Below are 13,405 nucleotides of genomic sequence, written 5' to 3'. Positions count from 1 at the left end.
GCAGGCCAAACACTGAACACCTACCTTACCATTGACAGTTCAAAATAGCTACACTATATTTAGACACTAATCATTTTTTTAAAAAAATTAAAGTAGTAAATAATTTTAAAAAAATAAACAGGAAGTCTATCACTAACTTTTACACATTTAAGTGAGCATTTTCTTATGAAATTTTTCTTTCTTTCAAAATTAGGACTTATGTAGCCCAGGCTGGCTTTTACCCCACTATGTAGTCAAAGATAACTTGATATATGTCCTCTGCCCTCACCTGCACCTGCCCAGTGCTGGGATTACAAGTGTGCCACCACACCTGGTTTATGTGATGCTGGGATTCAAACCCAGAGCTTTGTGCATGCCAGGCAAACACTCTGAACCCTTCTCTTTCTCTCCTAGGAGGCAGGTTTGCTGTTGTTTTGGTTTTTGTTTGTTTTTCCGTTAGAAACTGTTGAGTGCATGCTTTCTTGTTCAGTGTTGGGCCATATCCCGCCATTCACCTCAAACCCTGTGGCCTCCATACAAAACAATTTGAGAACGGGATTTGTGGTGTGTGTTTGTGGTGTGTGTGTGTGTGTGTGTGTGTGTGTGTGTGTGTGTGTGTGTGTGAGTAAGCTGAAACACTGTCTCCCCTCTTCCCTGTTCCATCCTGAGGTTCCCCAATCCAAGCCAGGCCTCAGTCCACAGCTCTCCTCGGCCTTCCGTAGACTCACTCTCTCCTCCTCCTGGATGCCATGCTTCCATACACACGGCTGCCAGACTGCTCCAGGTTTCATGAACCGCCTTTGCCAAAGCACCGAATCTGTGTTGAATAAAGCAATTAGCTGGCATCATGCCCAGGCACACCGTGTCAGTTACATCCTGTCTGGTCATCCATTGGGCCTGTGTCACCTCTTCTCTGTCCTTTATGTAGTTCTGAATGTCTCCCCCAGGCTGCTCAGGTTTGACCTTGCCTAATTGCTGGACAGTGCAAAGCCTCCAGACTCTCTTTCTGTTGTTTAGTCTTTGTTGACAGTTCCCCAAATGCAAGAGGTTTGACGATCAGCCCTCAATATCACAAGCATGACTCAGACGGAAAACCAATAAAAGCTCCCCAAGGGACATCTTTCAACAAGTCACTCTGGTCTCATAAAATAAGCCAGAAAAGATGAAACACCAGTGACTGGCTGAAGCCATGCAGCTCTCCCCTTACCCCTGCCCCCAGCCTATTCTTTGAAAGCAGAAGCCATGCAGTGGATGGTCTGGAGCTTCCCCAGTGTCTGTGAGAGGCAGTCTCATGTGGTCACCCATAGGGTTACCTCTGGAGGTCAGGTAGGGGCATATGTTGATACTTACCCACTTTGACTGGTCTTCCCCCAGAGGGTAGTCAGCAAACAGGTGAGGGTAGACATCACATGTAAACACCCACCATGAACAATGCCATGGGAAAACCTTGAGCCCATTCCGTCATGAGCTCCTGTTGGGGTCCTGAACATTAGTGACGTTCCACAGGAAACAGCAGCGATACAGCTGAGTCTAGGTCATTAGTATCAAGAAGAGACCATGAGCAGGAAGAACTGATCTTTCCAAGAATCCAGAGAGGAGAGGCATCCGTCTCTAGGACTCCTCAGATGGCTCTGCTGATTGGACCTAGAGATGAAAAGAAGTGAGGCTGAAGAGATGATGGGGAGGAGACTCAGGTCACACAAAGCACTAACTTAGGTGTTACCTGGCAAGCAACACATCCCCAGGGTATCTGTGAACCCCGTTTCCAGGTGTCATCCACTGACCACCATTCCCCATGACACCCAATAGTATACAGAGGGGGGATAATGCTTATGTCCACGGAATGTACAGTTCTCTCCCTGAGTCCTGTGAGTTGCAAAGGAGACTGTGCTCTGGTGTTCTGCAGACATTCATGAGACATTGCCTAAGAGGCAGGGGAAAGGCTGGGCTAATGGCCATCATGCCCCGATGGTCAGAGCCCATGTTTACATGTGATGTCTACCCTCTTTGTTTCTGCAGTTTTACCCTTACATCACTGTAACTAAAATGTCTGACAGAGCAGCTTAAAAGAGGCAAGATTTACTTTGGCTCATGGTTCCTGGTCACATGACCCCATGCAGATTACCAGGGCCTAGCAGCAGGGACCTGTGGTATAAGAGTTTCTTTACCTCACTGCAGACAGAAAGCAGAGAAAGAGAGGGAAGGGGCCAGGGACAAGACAGCACCAAGGACCCAATCCCAGTGGCCTACCTCCTTCAGCTGGGCCTAGCTCTTGAAGTTTCAAAACCTCCCCCAAGCTGGGGACCAAATGTTCAACACAGGAGCCCAGGGGCACATTTTACACTGAAACCCTAGAAAGTGCTCACCACAGGCTCACTATTTGGGGAAGGCTCAAGAACATGAGGCCAGACATGCTCATCTGATCCCTTCTATGCTGTGAGTATGTAGAAGGAGATTAACTAGAGCTGCCCTCAGCCCTCATCCTCAGGACTCCCAGAGTCTAGGCAGTCTCCTTTCATGGAATTGTCCAAGGGTCCTTTTGCCTCTTTGATGTATAACACAAGGGCACCCGGGTTCCTGATGCACTGGAATTTTGCTCCAGTTTGATTCATGACTACGGAGTTTGGCAGAGGCTTCGTGGAAGATTCGGGAGTGGTTTTGTGTACACATAAAATAAAAGAGGCAATGGGTATATTTTTAGCTAAGCATGACTGACAGCTATGTTTATTGAGATAGGAGCAATTACGCCCTTGCTGTTATAAGTTATACAGAGATCTGCCAAAGGAACGGTGCTTTGTCTAAATGTAGAGATTCAGGAGAGATAAGAAAGAAGAGGGGGAAAATCTTCACACTCCAAATAGCATCTGGTGAATGACAGGGTAAGACACGGTTTCCGTATTTCTTCTTCTTTTCCTGATAATTGCTTGAGTAGTCCTGACTAAGGAAAAGAGGACAGGATCACTGCCTCATAAATGTGTTTATGTGTGTAGGTGGCTATGTGGATTCAGCCAAATGAATATATGTATGTGTGTTTGATCCCTTAGTTCCACAAAAAGAATTAAAGGTGGCTAACAAAGCTAAACAATAAAAAAATTCCTAGATTTTTTTTTCTTCTGGGTGAAAAAATCAGGGCAAGTGAGATGGAAAACGAGGAATAAAAATAGAAGAAAAGAATGAGAGGGATGGAAGCAGGTGGGTGGGAGACAGGAAAGAAAGAGGGGGGAGGAGGAGGAGCCCAGAAAAAATGAAGAGCGGAAGTGGTGAACAAAAGCTTCTGTTTCCATGGTGACCAGCAGCTCCAGGTCCATGGAGACAAAGCCCTGGAAGATGCTGAGGACAAACTGTTAACCTGATGCTGTGGGCGTCTTTTGGGCACAGGTCCAGTTCGGGAGGCCCATTCCATCCTCTAGAAACAGTTTCTAGCCCAAATACCACACAACTCCATGCCCTTGGGCTACAACTGATTCACCAGGGTAAGCACTGGTCTATTAAGCTAACAGCATCCCTTTCCTGGAGATCTAGAGTGCATCCTAAAAGGCAGACACTTGGTACCTGATGACTTGGCCTGAGGCATGGCACATATAAACTTGGGGCTCTAATCCAATTTGTGGATGGGGGAGGGGAGAATGAATGTTATCAAACTGAAGGTAAAACTGGTACTTGCCAAGGTCATCTGTGGATTCTATGAGGCTAAACCTAACTGTCTACTTCTTGGTCCATTGCTCAGGAGAGCACTTCAACACTGGCTTCTTTCTGAACACCCTTCTAGTCTATATTCTGGGATTGCATATACCTGGGTTCTGTCAGTACTCCCTGGCCATTGCTGAGATTTTCACATCTGTGCATATCAGTGCTGGCTTGTAGCTGGCTTTCTTGTTTTCATTTCATCCATGCCCGTGGCTTCAAATGACGTGCATGTAGATATTTGCCTATGGGGCTGTCACGCTTGGTTCCTCCCCTGAGCTGTCAATTCCACTGCCACATGTTCCAAATACTCCTGGAATCTCCCACCCCTGATAGTAGATGCTCAATAAGTATTGCTTTGAAAACCAATCTCAGAAATACAATGGGATAACTGTGGCTTAGTAAGAAATTTGTTACTGTGAACAGGCACCATGACCACAGCAACTCTTATAAAGGACAACATTTACAGTTCAGAGGCTAGTCCACTGTCATCATGGTGACAAGCATGGGAGCATGCAAGCTGGCATGGTGCTGGAGAGGTAGCTGAGAGTTCTCCATTTTGACCCGCAGGCTGCGAAAAGAGACAGTGAGCTTAAGAACCTGGCTTAAGCTTCTAAGACCTCATAGCCCAACCCCCTGTAACACACTTCCTCCAACAAGACCACATCTACTCCAACAAGGCCGTACCCCCTAACATTGCCACACCTTATTGGCCTATGAGGGCCATTTTTATTCAAATCACCACAGAATCAGAAGGTAGTCTCTGAATATTCCAGTTTCTAGTTTGGGTTGCTTAGGAGACTATCATGTATCCCTTTTCCTGGGATTTCAGTGAACCCTCTTGGGATTTTCCAGGAAAGTCTACAGTGGCCTTGATCAGTGTTCTGCCCTGGAAACTGACACCTCGCATCAGGATCCTGACTCTGAACCTCTCCTGGGGCCTCTAAGCTTCCATTTTTGGAAGCTGGTAGAGTCCAGGGCTTGTGGCTTATGGCCTGCTCTCTTCTAAGGCTTGGAGTTTGATGTTGCAATTAGGCTTTGGGGAATAAAATTATCCATGCAAGGACTAATTGCCACATAAGGGTAGCAACAAGGCTGGCCTTCCAACCCTGGTCGTTCTCACTCAGTTGCTGAGCTTTGGTTATGTGCCAAGGAGCTAGGGATGGGTTATTACTTCTGTGATCAGTCGAGATCCATGAAGTACATCTAGGTATCCAGGAGCCTCTCTGGGGATGAGCTATGCACTAGATAAAGCTTTGGATTCTTTGAGAGATTCTATGTCCAGGTCTACATGATTAAGACAGCCAGAGAGCCACAGAGACACCTCATTGGCATCCCCATTTCTCTCCTCAAATACACACACCCAACTAGGAATGGTAAGAAGGTCTCCACACATTCTATCTTGTAACAGTCCCAAAGCATTCCTTCCTGCCCATTACTATTAGCCATTTTCCTCAGACTGTGGCTTACAAGCTTTTCTGAAGGTGACTGAACTCTCTTCAGCATTGTGACTTCCCAAAATGCCTTGATTCTTTTAACAGAGATGTTTCTCGAGGCCAACAGCTGTGAATCCCACCCACCAAGTTCAGAGCCTGGAGAGTAGCAGGCATCAACTGAGTGTGCTTTAGCTTGATCTGACTCAGCTAGCTCAAGGATGTCTTCAGCTCCTGCTCCTACTGGCTCTGCTATTTCCTTTCCAGTCGCTTGCTTGGTAGAGTGGGCAGAGACAGAGCTAGACAGATGGAAATATGGGGATAGGAAAGAGGCAAGAATGGGAATTGGATCTGAAGCTTTAGAGACTTGGTGGGCTGTGCCAACCTCGTGGTCACTCAGAGCAGGCAGGGAGGAGGTAAAGTCAGGTCTACACAGTCACCAGAAACCCCAACACTCAGAACATTTTAGAGTTTCTGAAGCAGTTCTTGAGAGAGGCCTGAGGCGAATACCTTTTTATTCCATTGCTAATTAAGGATCAGCTCCAATGGCTCAGGCACAGGGAGGGAAGTTGCAGTGACTAACATTTTAATGTCACTGAGAATCATCATATTATAGAATCACTTCTTACACCCAGCCTTTCTTTTCAAATGGAGCATTGCAAATCCACTGGAAAGTTGGAGAGAGTTTTGGAAAGAGCCTTAGATTTTACTACCATGCTGTGCAGGTTGGCAAGGGCTCCACTGGACGTTAGAAGTTTTCCCATTATAACAGCAGACACACTGCCTCTGGCTGTAATGGCATCATTGTAGCTACCAGATAATTTGTTCTTTGCAATGTGCTCTTCTGGGACATAGAGAAGAAAAAGGGATTCCTCGACCCATTTTACTGAAGAATCAAGTTAGAAGTTCTATTTGAGCCCTAAGTCCCTCAGATGGCTGTCGTGGGTGCTGAGCCCTTCCATCACATACCTAAGTCTGGGCAGGCAGACCAAGATCACCCCATCTGAAACACTGCAGTATTACTGCTCAACAAGGCCAACCTTAACTACATAGCAAGTTCTAGGCCAGCCTGGCATACACATCTCAAAATAGACACATAAATAAATAAAAATAAAGAGACGTGAGCTGCGAAGACACTAAAACAAGCTGATGTAATCAGTGCATACAGCAGGTGACAGGAGAGAGGTGGCAGAAATGTCTGCTTATAGGAAGTTGTGCCATTGAGTGTCCCAGGCAGAAGAAAGCATAGGGACCCAATAACGTCCACATTGTTCGGTATAATAATTCTACCAGCACATACTTCTTACAAGACACTGATTTAGAAAGAAAAAAGAAAGAAGGAAAGCCCCTGTTAATTTGTAGCAAGGCAAACAAATAAAAATGACTTCCAATCTAATTGGAGAAGCTTTCAGTGAGCCACAGTACAGGTGCTTGCTGGAATAATAAGCAGCCATGAAAAATGATTTGTCAGACTTTTGATTCTGTCTGGGGAGTCCATCCTACCAAACTTTCTACAGATGGCAACAAACACCCAAGATAGAAGAGAAGCAAAGCCAGAGTACTCTGGAAAATAAATAATAACGTCTTAAATGAGAAAGGACATCAGAACTTGGAGAAATACAGCAGTGGGCATCCTGGATCCCTACCTTTGTATTACCCAGCTAGACACCTGGACAGCAAACCCTAGAGCTTTGCAGCCGGTGTGGACTACACAAGTTCCAAGGGAAGCCTTCTCTTGCTTACAGAGGGCCAGACAGGCAGCAGCCCTTCCCTGCTGGACATTCAAATCTATTGCAGAAAGAATGTGATACCCACAGAGAAGTGGTCATTTAGGTGACTGCAAATCTCTTACCAGAAACCATGGACTCTAGAAGACAGATAGAAATTGTTTCTGAAATTCTCTCAGACAAGAATGCTATGCCTGACCAAAACTTCCTCCAGGAATGAGGGTGGATTTAAGGCATACTCAGACCTTTTATCACCAGTTGTATACAAATTTTAAAGATTCTGTTTTATTTTCACTGTCCATGTGTACACATGAGTGCAGGTCCTGGTGGTGGCCAGAAAACGGTGTCAGGACACCCCCTGCCCTTGGAGCTTATAGTTATGCTCATGGATTAGCAGAATTATTATAGTAAAAAATGGCCATTTTACCAAAAGCAATCTTCAGATTCAATGCAATCCTCATCAAAATTCTAACTCAATTCTTATATAGTTAGAAAGAGCAATTTGCCAAGTCATTTGGAATAACAGAAAAACCCAAGAGAGCAAAAAGTATTCTCAACAAAAATAGAACTTCTGGGGGAATCACCATCCTTGACCTCAAACTGTATGACACAGCAATAGTGATAAAAATTGTATGGTATTGGTACGGAGGCAAGAATGTAGATCAATAAAATAGAATTAAAGATCCAGAAATCAACCTACACCTATGGCCTTGAATACATGGAAACTGGGAAAATTTTCCTAAACAGAACACCAAATGCTTATGCTCCAAGATCAAGAATCAACAAATGAGATATCACAAAATTGCAAAGCTTCTGTAAGGCAAAGAACACTGTCAATAGGATAAAACAGCAACCAACAGAATGGGAAAATGTTTTTGCCAATCCTACATCCAATAGAAGGCTAATATTTAATATACACAAAGAACTCAAGAAGTTAGACTCCAGAGAATCAAATAACCCTATTAAAAAATGGGGACAGTGCTAAACAAAGAATTCTCAACTGAGGAACATTGAATGGCTAAAAAGCACCTAAAGAAATGTTCGACTTCCTTAGTCATCAGGGAAATGCAAATCAAAAAAAAAAAAACCTGAGATTCTACCTCAAACTAGTCAGAATGGCTAAGATCAAAAACTCAGATGACAGCAGAACCTGGCAAGGATGTGGAGAAAGAGGAACACTCCTCCATTGTTAGTGGGATTGCAAGCTGGTACAACCACTCTGGAAATCAGTCTGGCAGTTCCTCAGAAAATTGAACATAGTACTACCTGAAGACCCAGTAATTCCACTTCTGGGCATATTCCCTAAATTTGCTCCAACATATAATAAGGACAAATGCTCCACCATGTTCATAGCAGCCTTATTTATAATAGCCAGAAGCTGAAAAGAACTCAGATGTCCTTCAACAGAGGAATGGATACGGAAAACGTGGTCCATTTACACAATGGAGTACTACTTAGCTATTAAAAACAATGACTTTGTGAAATTCTTAGGCAAATAAAAGAACTAGAAAGTATCATCCTGAGTGAGGTAACTTAATCACAAAAAGATACACATGGTATGCATTCACTGATAAGTGGATATTAGCTCAAAAGCTCAGGTTACCCAAGATACAATTTACAGACCACGTGAAGCTCAAGAAGAAGAAAGACCAAAACGTAGGTGCATCAATCCTTCTTAGAAAGAGGAACAAAAATATTCACAGAAAGAAATATGCAGACAAAGTTTGATGCAGAGACTTGAGCAAGGGCCATCCAGAGACTGCCCCTCCTGGAGACTCAGCCCATATACAGCCACCAAACCCAGACTATACTACAGATGTCAAAAAGTGCATGCTGACAAGAACATATACTGCTGTCTCCTGAGAGGCTGTCAGATCATGACAAATACAGAGGCGGATGCTCACAGCCAACCATTGAACTGAGAATGGGGACTCCAATGGAGGTGTTAGAGAAGTGATTCAAAGAGCTGGAGGGGGTTGCAACACCATAAGAAAAACTATACTAACCAACCAGAACTCCCAGGGACTAAACCACAATCCAAAGAGTACACATGAAACAACCCATGGCTCCAGCTGCATATGTAGCAGAGGTTGGCCTTGTTGTGCAACAGTGGGACTAGAAGCCCTTGGTCCTGCTGCAGCTTTATGCCCCAGTGTAGAAGGACGTCAGGGTGGAGAGGTGGGAGAGGGTAGAGGGCACCCTCATAGAAGCAGGAGGAGGGGAGATGGAATAGGGGTACTACTGAGGTGAAACCGGGAAAGGGAATAAAATTTGAAAGGTAAATAAAATATATCCAATTTTTTTAAAAGAGAAAAAAAACTACAAAAAAAAGAAAGAAAAAATATTTCTTTATATGAGAAAAACAACATGCTTCGGATAGATTTCTTTTCTTTCTTTTCTTTTCTTTTTTTAGGAAGAAATAAGAGAGAGGCCTGCTGGATGAAGAAAAGAACCAACTATTCCAGCTTTTATTTATTTTTGTAACTTTCCAATTAACTAAGATAATTGGGATTTTCAAAAATAGCAAAAAAAAAATAACTAAAGTTTAAGAATTGTTAAGCATTATGGGTTTTGCCTGCCTGGTAGTCCTTGATTCTGTGTACTTTTAAAAGAAAGGGTTATCTCTGGAAGAGAATCCTTCAGGGACCCACTCTGCAACTCATGATGTCATCATTTCAAAACACCTCACTCTATATGGCAGAAGCAAACATAGAGAGGCAAGGGCCATGGTGTAGCTTCCCCAGGCAAGTGGCAGCCACATCCCCAGAGGCTGTGGACCAGAGACCACTGGCAGAAGAGTCCCAGCCCAGGCTGAACACGTCACATGTGGCCAAGTGATGCACTGTAGATGTCATGGTACCCAACCATTCAAGGAACCTGCTGGCTAGTGAGGAAGACAGTGCTACATGCCACGTTGGCTCGAGTGGAGAAGAGAAAGCCAGACTTCCCTGAAGGTCAAGAGAGCCCTGGAGATGGGGTGGTTCCATTTGCAAACAGCTTCCAGCTTTGGGCAGGAGGGTGAACTACTTACTGACTCAGTTCCTTCCAAGAGCAGAGAGAGGAGCTGAGGTGAAGCTCCAAGTTTGAAGTGCAGCCTTTACTTTCTCCACCCTCCTCCTCCTTCCCTGCACAGCTCTAAACCTTTCTCCTTTCTATCCAAGTCTCTGTCTGGCTCTACAGTTTCTCAGAATGAGCACTTCTGACCTGTGTAGAAGGCACACATTTATGGTCAACCCGTAAATGCTGATCAATGTCTTTTAGAATGGATACTAATATCCTTGACCTCTGACCCCAAATATCTGTGGCTCTTATGCCCTACATCTGTGACAAACCAACATGTCCCTATCACCTCCACTGAGCACCATTTTCTAGCAATTTGGAAATTAGAAGAACAGAATCTGAAGAAGGAGGCCATGGCTTTCTCTGTGTAATTGTAGACGTGGAACACAGCAGGATCTCAGAGCTCTAAGATGCATGAGACATGGTCTCATTATACACAAGTACACACACACAAACACACACACACACACACACACACACACACACACAGAGGGGGGGTAGAACATGCGGAGACCAGAGATTAACTATCTTCCTCAAGTACTTTCCACATTATCTTTTGAGGCAGAGTCTCTCAGTGAATTTGATCGTCACCAGCTGTCTAGATTAGATAGCCAGTCAGCTCTAGGGATCCTCCTAGAGTTACTGGTGTGTGTGGTCATGCCTACCCTTTCACATGAGAGCTGGGATTCTGAACTCAGGTCCATGGCAGACATTTCACCAACTGAGCCAAGCCTTATGAAGATATTTTTAAAGAACTGAAAAGAATTTGGCAGGGTGCACTCTTATGCAACTCTAGCACTTAGAGGAAAAAGCAGAAAGATCCTAAGTTCAATGCTATCCTCAGCTATATAGCAAGGCTTGTCAGGGCTATTTGAGATCCCACCTCAGATTTAATCAATCAATCAGTCAATCAATCAATCAATTAATCAATCCCTTACATAATGTAGCTTTGCTTTTGTTAAAAAATGTCTTAGTTAGGGTTTTACTGCTATGAATAGATACCATGACCAAGGCAACTCTTATAATGGACAAAATTGAATTGGAGTTGGCTTACTGGTTTAGAGGTTCAGTTCATTATCATCAGGCAAGAAGCATGGCAGTTTCCAGGAAGATGTGGTGCTGGAGCAGCTGAGAGTTCTACATCTTCATCCAAAAGCAGATTGAGCAAGCAGCTCAGTCAGTCAACAGGGTTTCAAGGGAAAGAGTGAGGATTAAAAAAAGAAAAAAACAATTAGACAACATTACAACATGACCCCAGTCAGTGCAGAATCACTTTTATTATTTTTTTTTCCAGTCTGCTTTTATACCATTCTAGGTAGATGCAAAATATAGGGTCACTTCTAGGTCCAAAGACAAAGTAGTCAAGAAACAAACAAAGGTGCCATGATTTCTGTATTCAGAGTCTTAACAAGACCATCAAGAAACAAAGAATACATTCCTCAGCCGTATTCACCTTGAGCCTACTTTCTTGTCCTAGTCCAATGGCAAATTCTTGCCAATATCCTTGAAGCAGCAGTAAGAGCTTCTCCATAGCAAACAGGAGAAGACTTTCCTCAGGCATCTAAGGTCTCAAAGCCCACCTCTACCATGGCACACTTCCTCTTTCAAGGTTATAGCTCCTCCAAGGCCACACCTCCTCCAAAAAGGTCACACCTCCTAATAGTGCCACTCCCTGGGCCAAGCACATTCAAACCACCATAAAAATATACAGCTGGGGCAAGGAGATGCTCTGGAAGTGAAAACATCAGCCACATAAGCCTGATGATCCGAGTTTAATCTACAGAACCCACATAAAAAGCCAGAGGCAGTGTCAAGCATCTGTAATCCTAGTACCCCTACAGCAGGATGGGAGGTAAGACAATTGCCTAGAAAGCCATGGGATAGCTAGACTGAAGTACACTGGACAGCAGAAACAAGAGAGACCCTGCCTAACAAACAAGCTGGAGGGAGAGAACTGACTCCTGACAGTCATGCTCTGACCTCCAAATGCATACCATGGCATGCAAATACACAGACATCACAGACTAAGGCAGACCTGCTGAAGCACCTGGGAATGTTTTAGGCACTTGCTCATTGGTTCATTCACTGGGGTAATACTTAATAATTGCCAGGATCCAGTGCCCCTTACTTGACATAGCTGGCCATGAACATCTGCGGTGCACTTTGTGTGCATGTTATGCATTTGCAAATGCAGTCTGCACAATGTGTTTTACTGAACTGACTGTCACAGTTTCTGAGAGGGGACAGTGAACTTCACAAAAGAAAGCAGAGAGACTTGAGGTAACTTTCCCAAGAGGCTGGTAATGGGGGATGGAGAAAGAAGTCTTCCTTGTGGAATGTCACCAGCTGCATGATGGAGAAAGGACAAAAAAGCTCCACTTTGTAAGCACAGTGTAGTGACTGAATCAGGCCAGCATCATCTTTGGGTGACAGAATGTTCACACATGCTAATGTGTCACTCCTTGCAAGCCTGGCTCCCTGCAAGTTGGCGGGGAGGGGCAATTAGGCTCAGTGCAGTACATCTTAATGGTAGTACCTCAGCCAAGTGATCAGACCAACTGATGGGTACTGGGATGCCCAGCAATGCAAAATACCCCCATCTGTGATGCATTCACCAAGGACATCAAAGTAATACCCCCTTGCCCCCCAGACCTCACAGCTAGTTCAGAGGAAGCACAGCAAACAAAAGAACAGATAAGAGATGAGAAGACAGAAAGAAAAATCGTATACAAGGCAGTATCTGGAGGCAAGAACCAAGGATGTGTGCCATCCTAAGAAATATGACCTGGCCTGTGCTCTTCCAAAAGTTAATGTCATTGAAAAGAAGTAGGGAAATCATTCTAGATTTTTCAAAGATTTAGACCTAACTACCAGTCGTAATATGTTTGCTTAAATCAAATCACAGTTTTTAAAAACTTAATTATGAAACAGTCATAGGACAGATTGGGGTATTTAAATATAAACAATATTGCAGAGCTTATATGTTTATTTTATCAACTTTAATAATAGAATCCTATTTATATTAGTGAAAAGGAAAAATGCCCATATCTTCGTCCTCACTATATTCTCACACTTTTCAATTCTGTGAGTAACCTGTAGTTTGATTGGTTGGCTGGGAGTGAAGCCATGGTTTGATTGGTTCACTTTTGACACTACATTTAAAGTTTTCATACCAAGCAATTCTCCAGGGCTCTAGAAACCAAATGATTTTTCTCCAGCTCAGGTATGACATTAGCCACTTGTCACCAGGGGTGATTCCTCTGATGAGACACTCAGTCCCACAAGGCTGCCTCTACTTCAAATACCAACTACAAAGAGGGCTCCCAGGTTGCCATGTTTCTGTCTGACTTGGCTATAACTCACACATTTCTCTGGCTCTTCCACCCAGTACACAAGTTCAATAACTTACTACAGTACCTCATAAAACTCAGGGAAAAATACATATACGACTTGATCATAAGCCAGTGATTTTTAACCTATAATACAGTTGAATTTAATGCTGCAACTCTTTAATACAGTTCC

This window comes from Micromys minutus, assembly GCF_963924665.1.
Source record: "Micromys minutus genome assembly, chromosome: 2".
Classification (NCBI taxonomy): domain Eukaryota; kingdom Metazoa; phylum Chordata; class Mammalia; order Rodentia; family Muridae; genus Micromys; species Micromys minutus.
The sequence above is the reverse complement of the archived record's forward strand: the minus strand, read 5'-3'. Positions refer to the sequence as shown.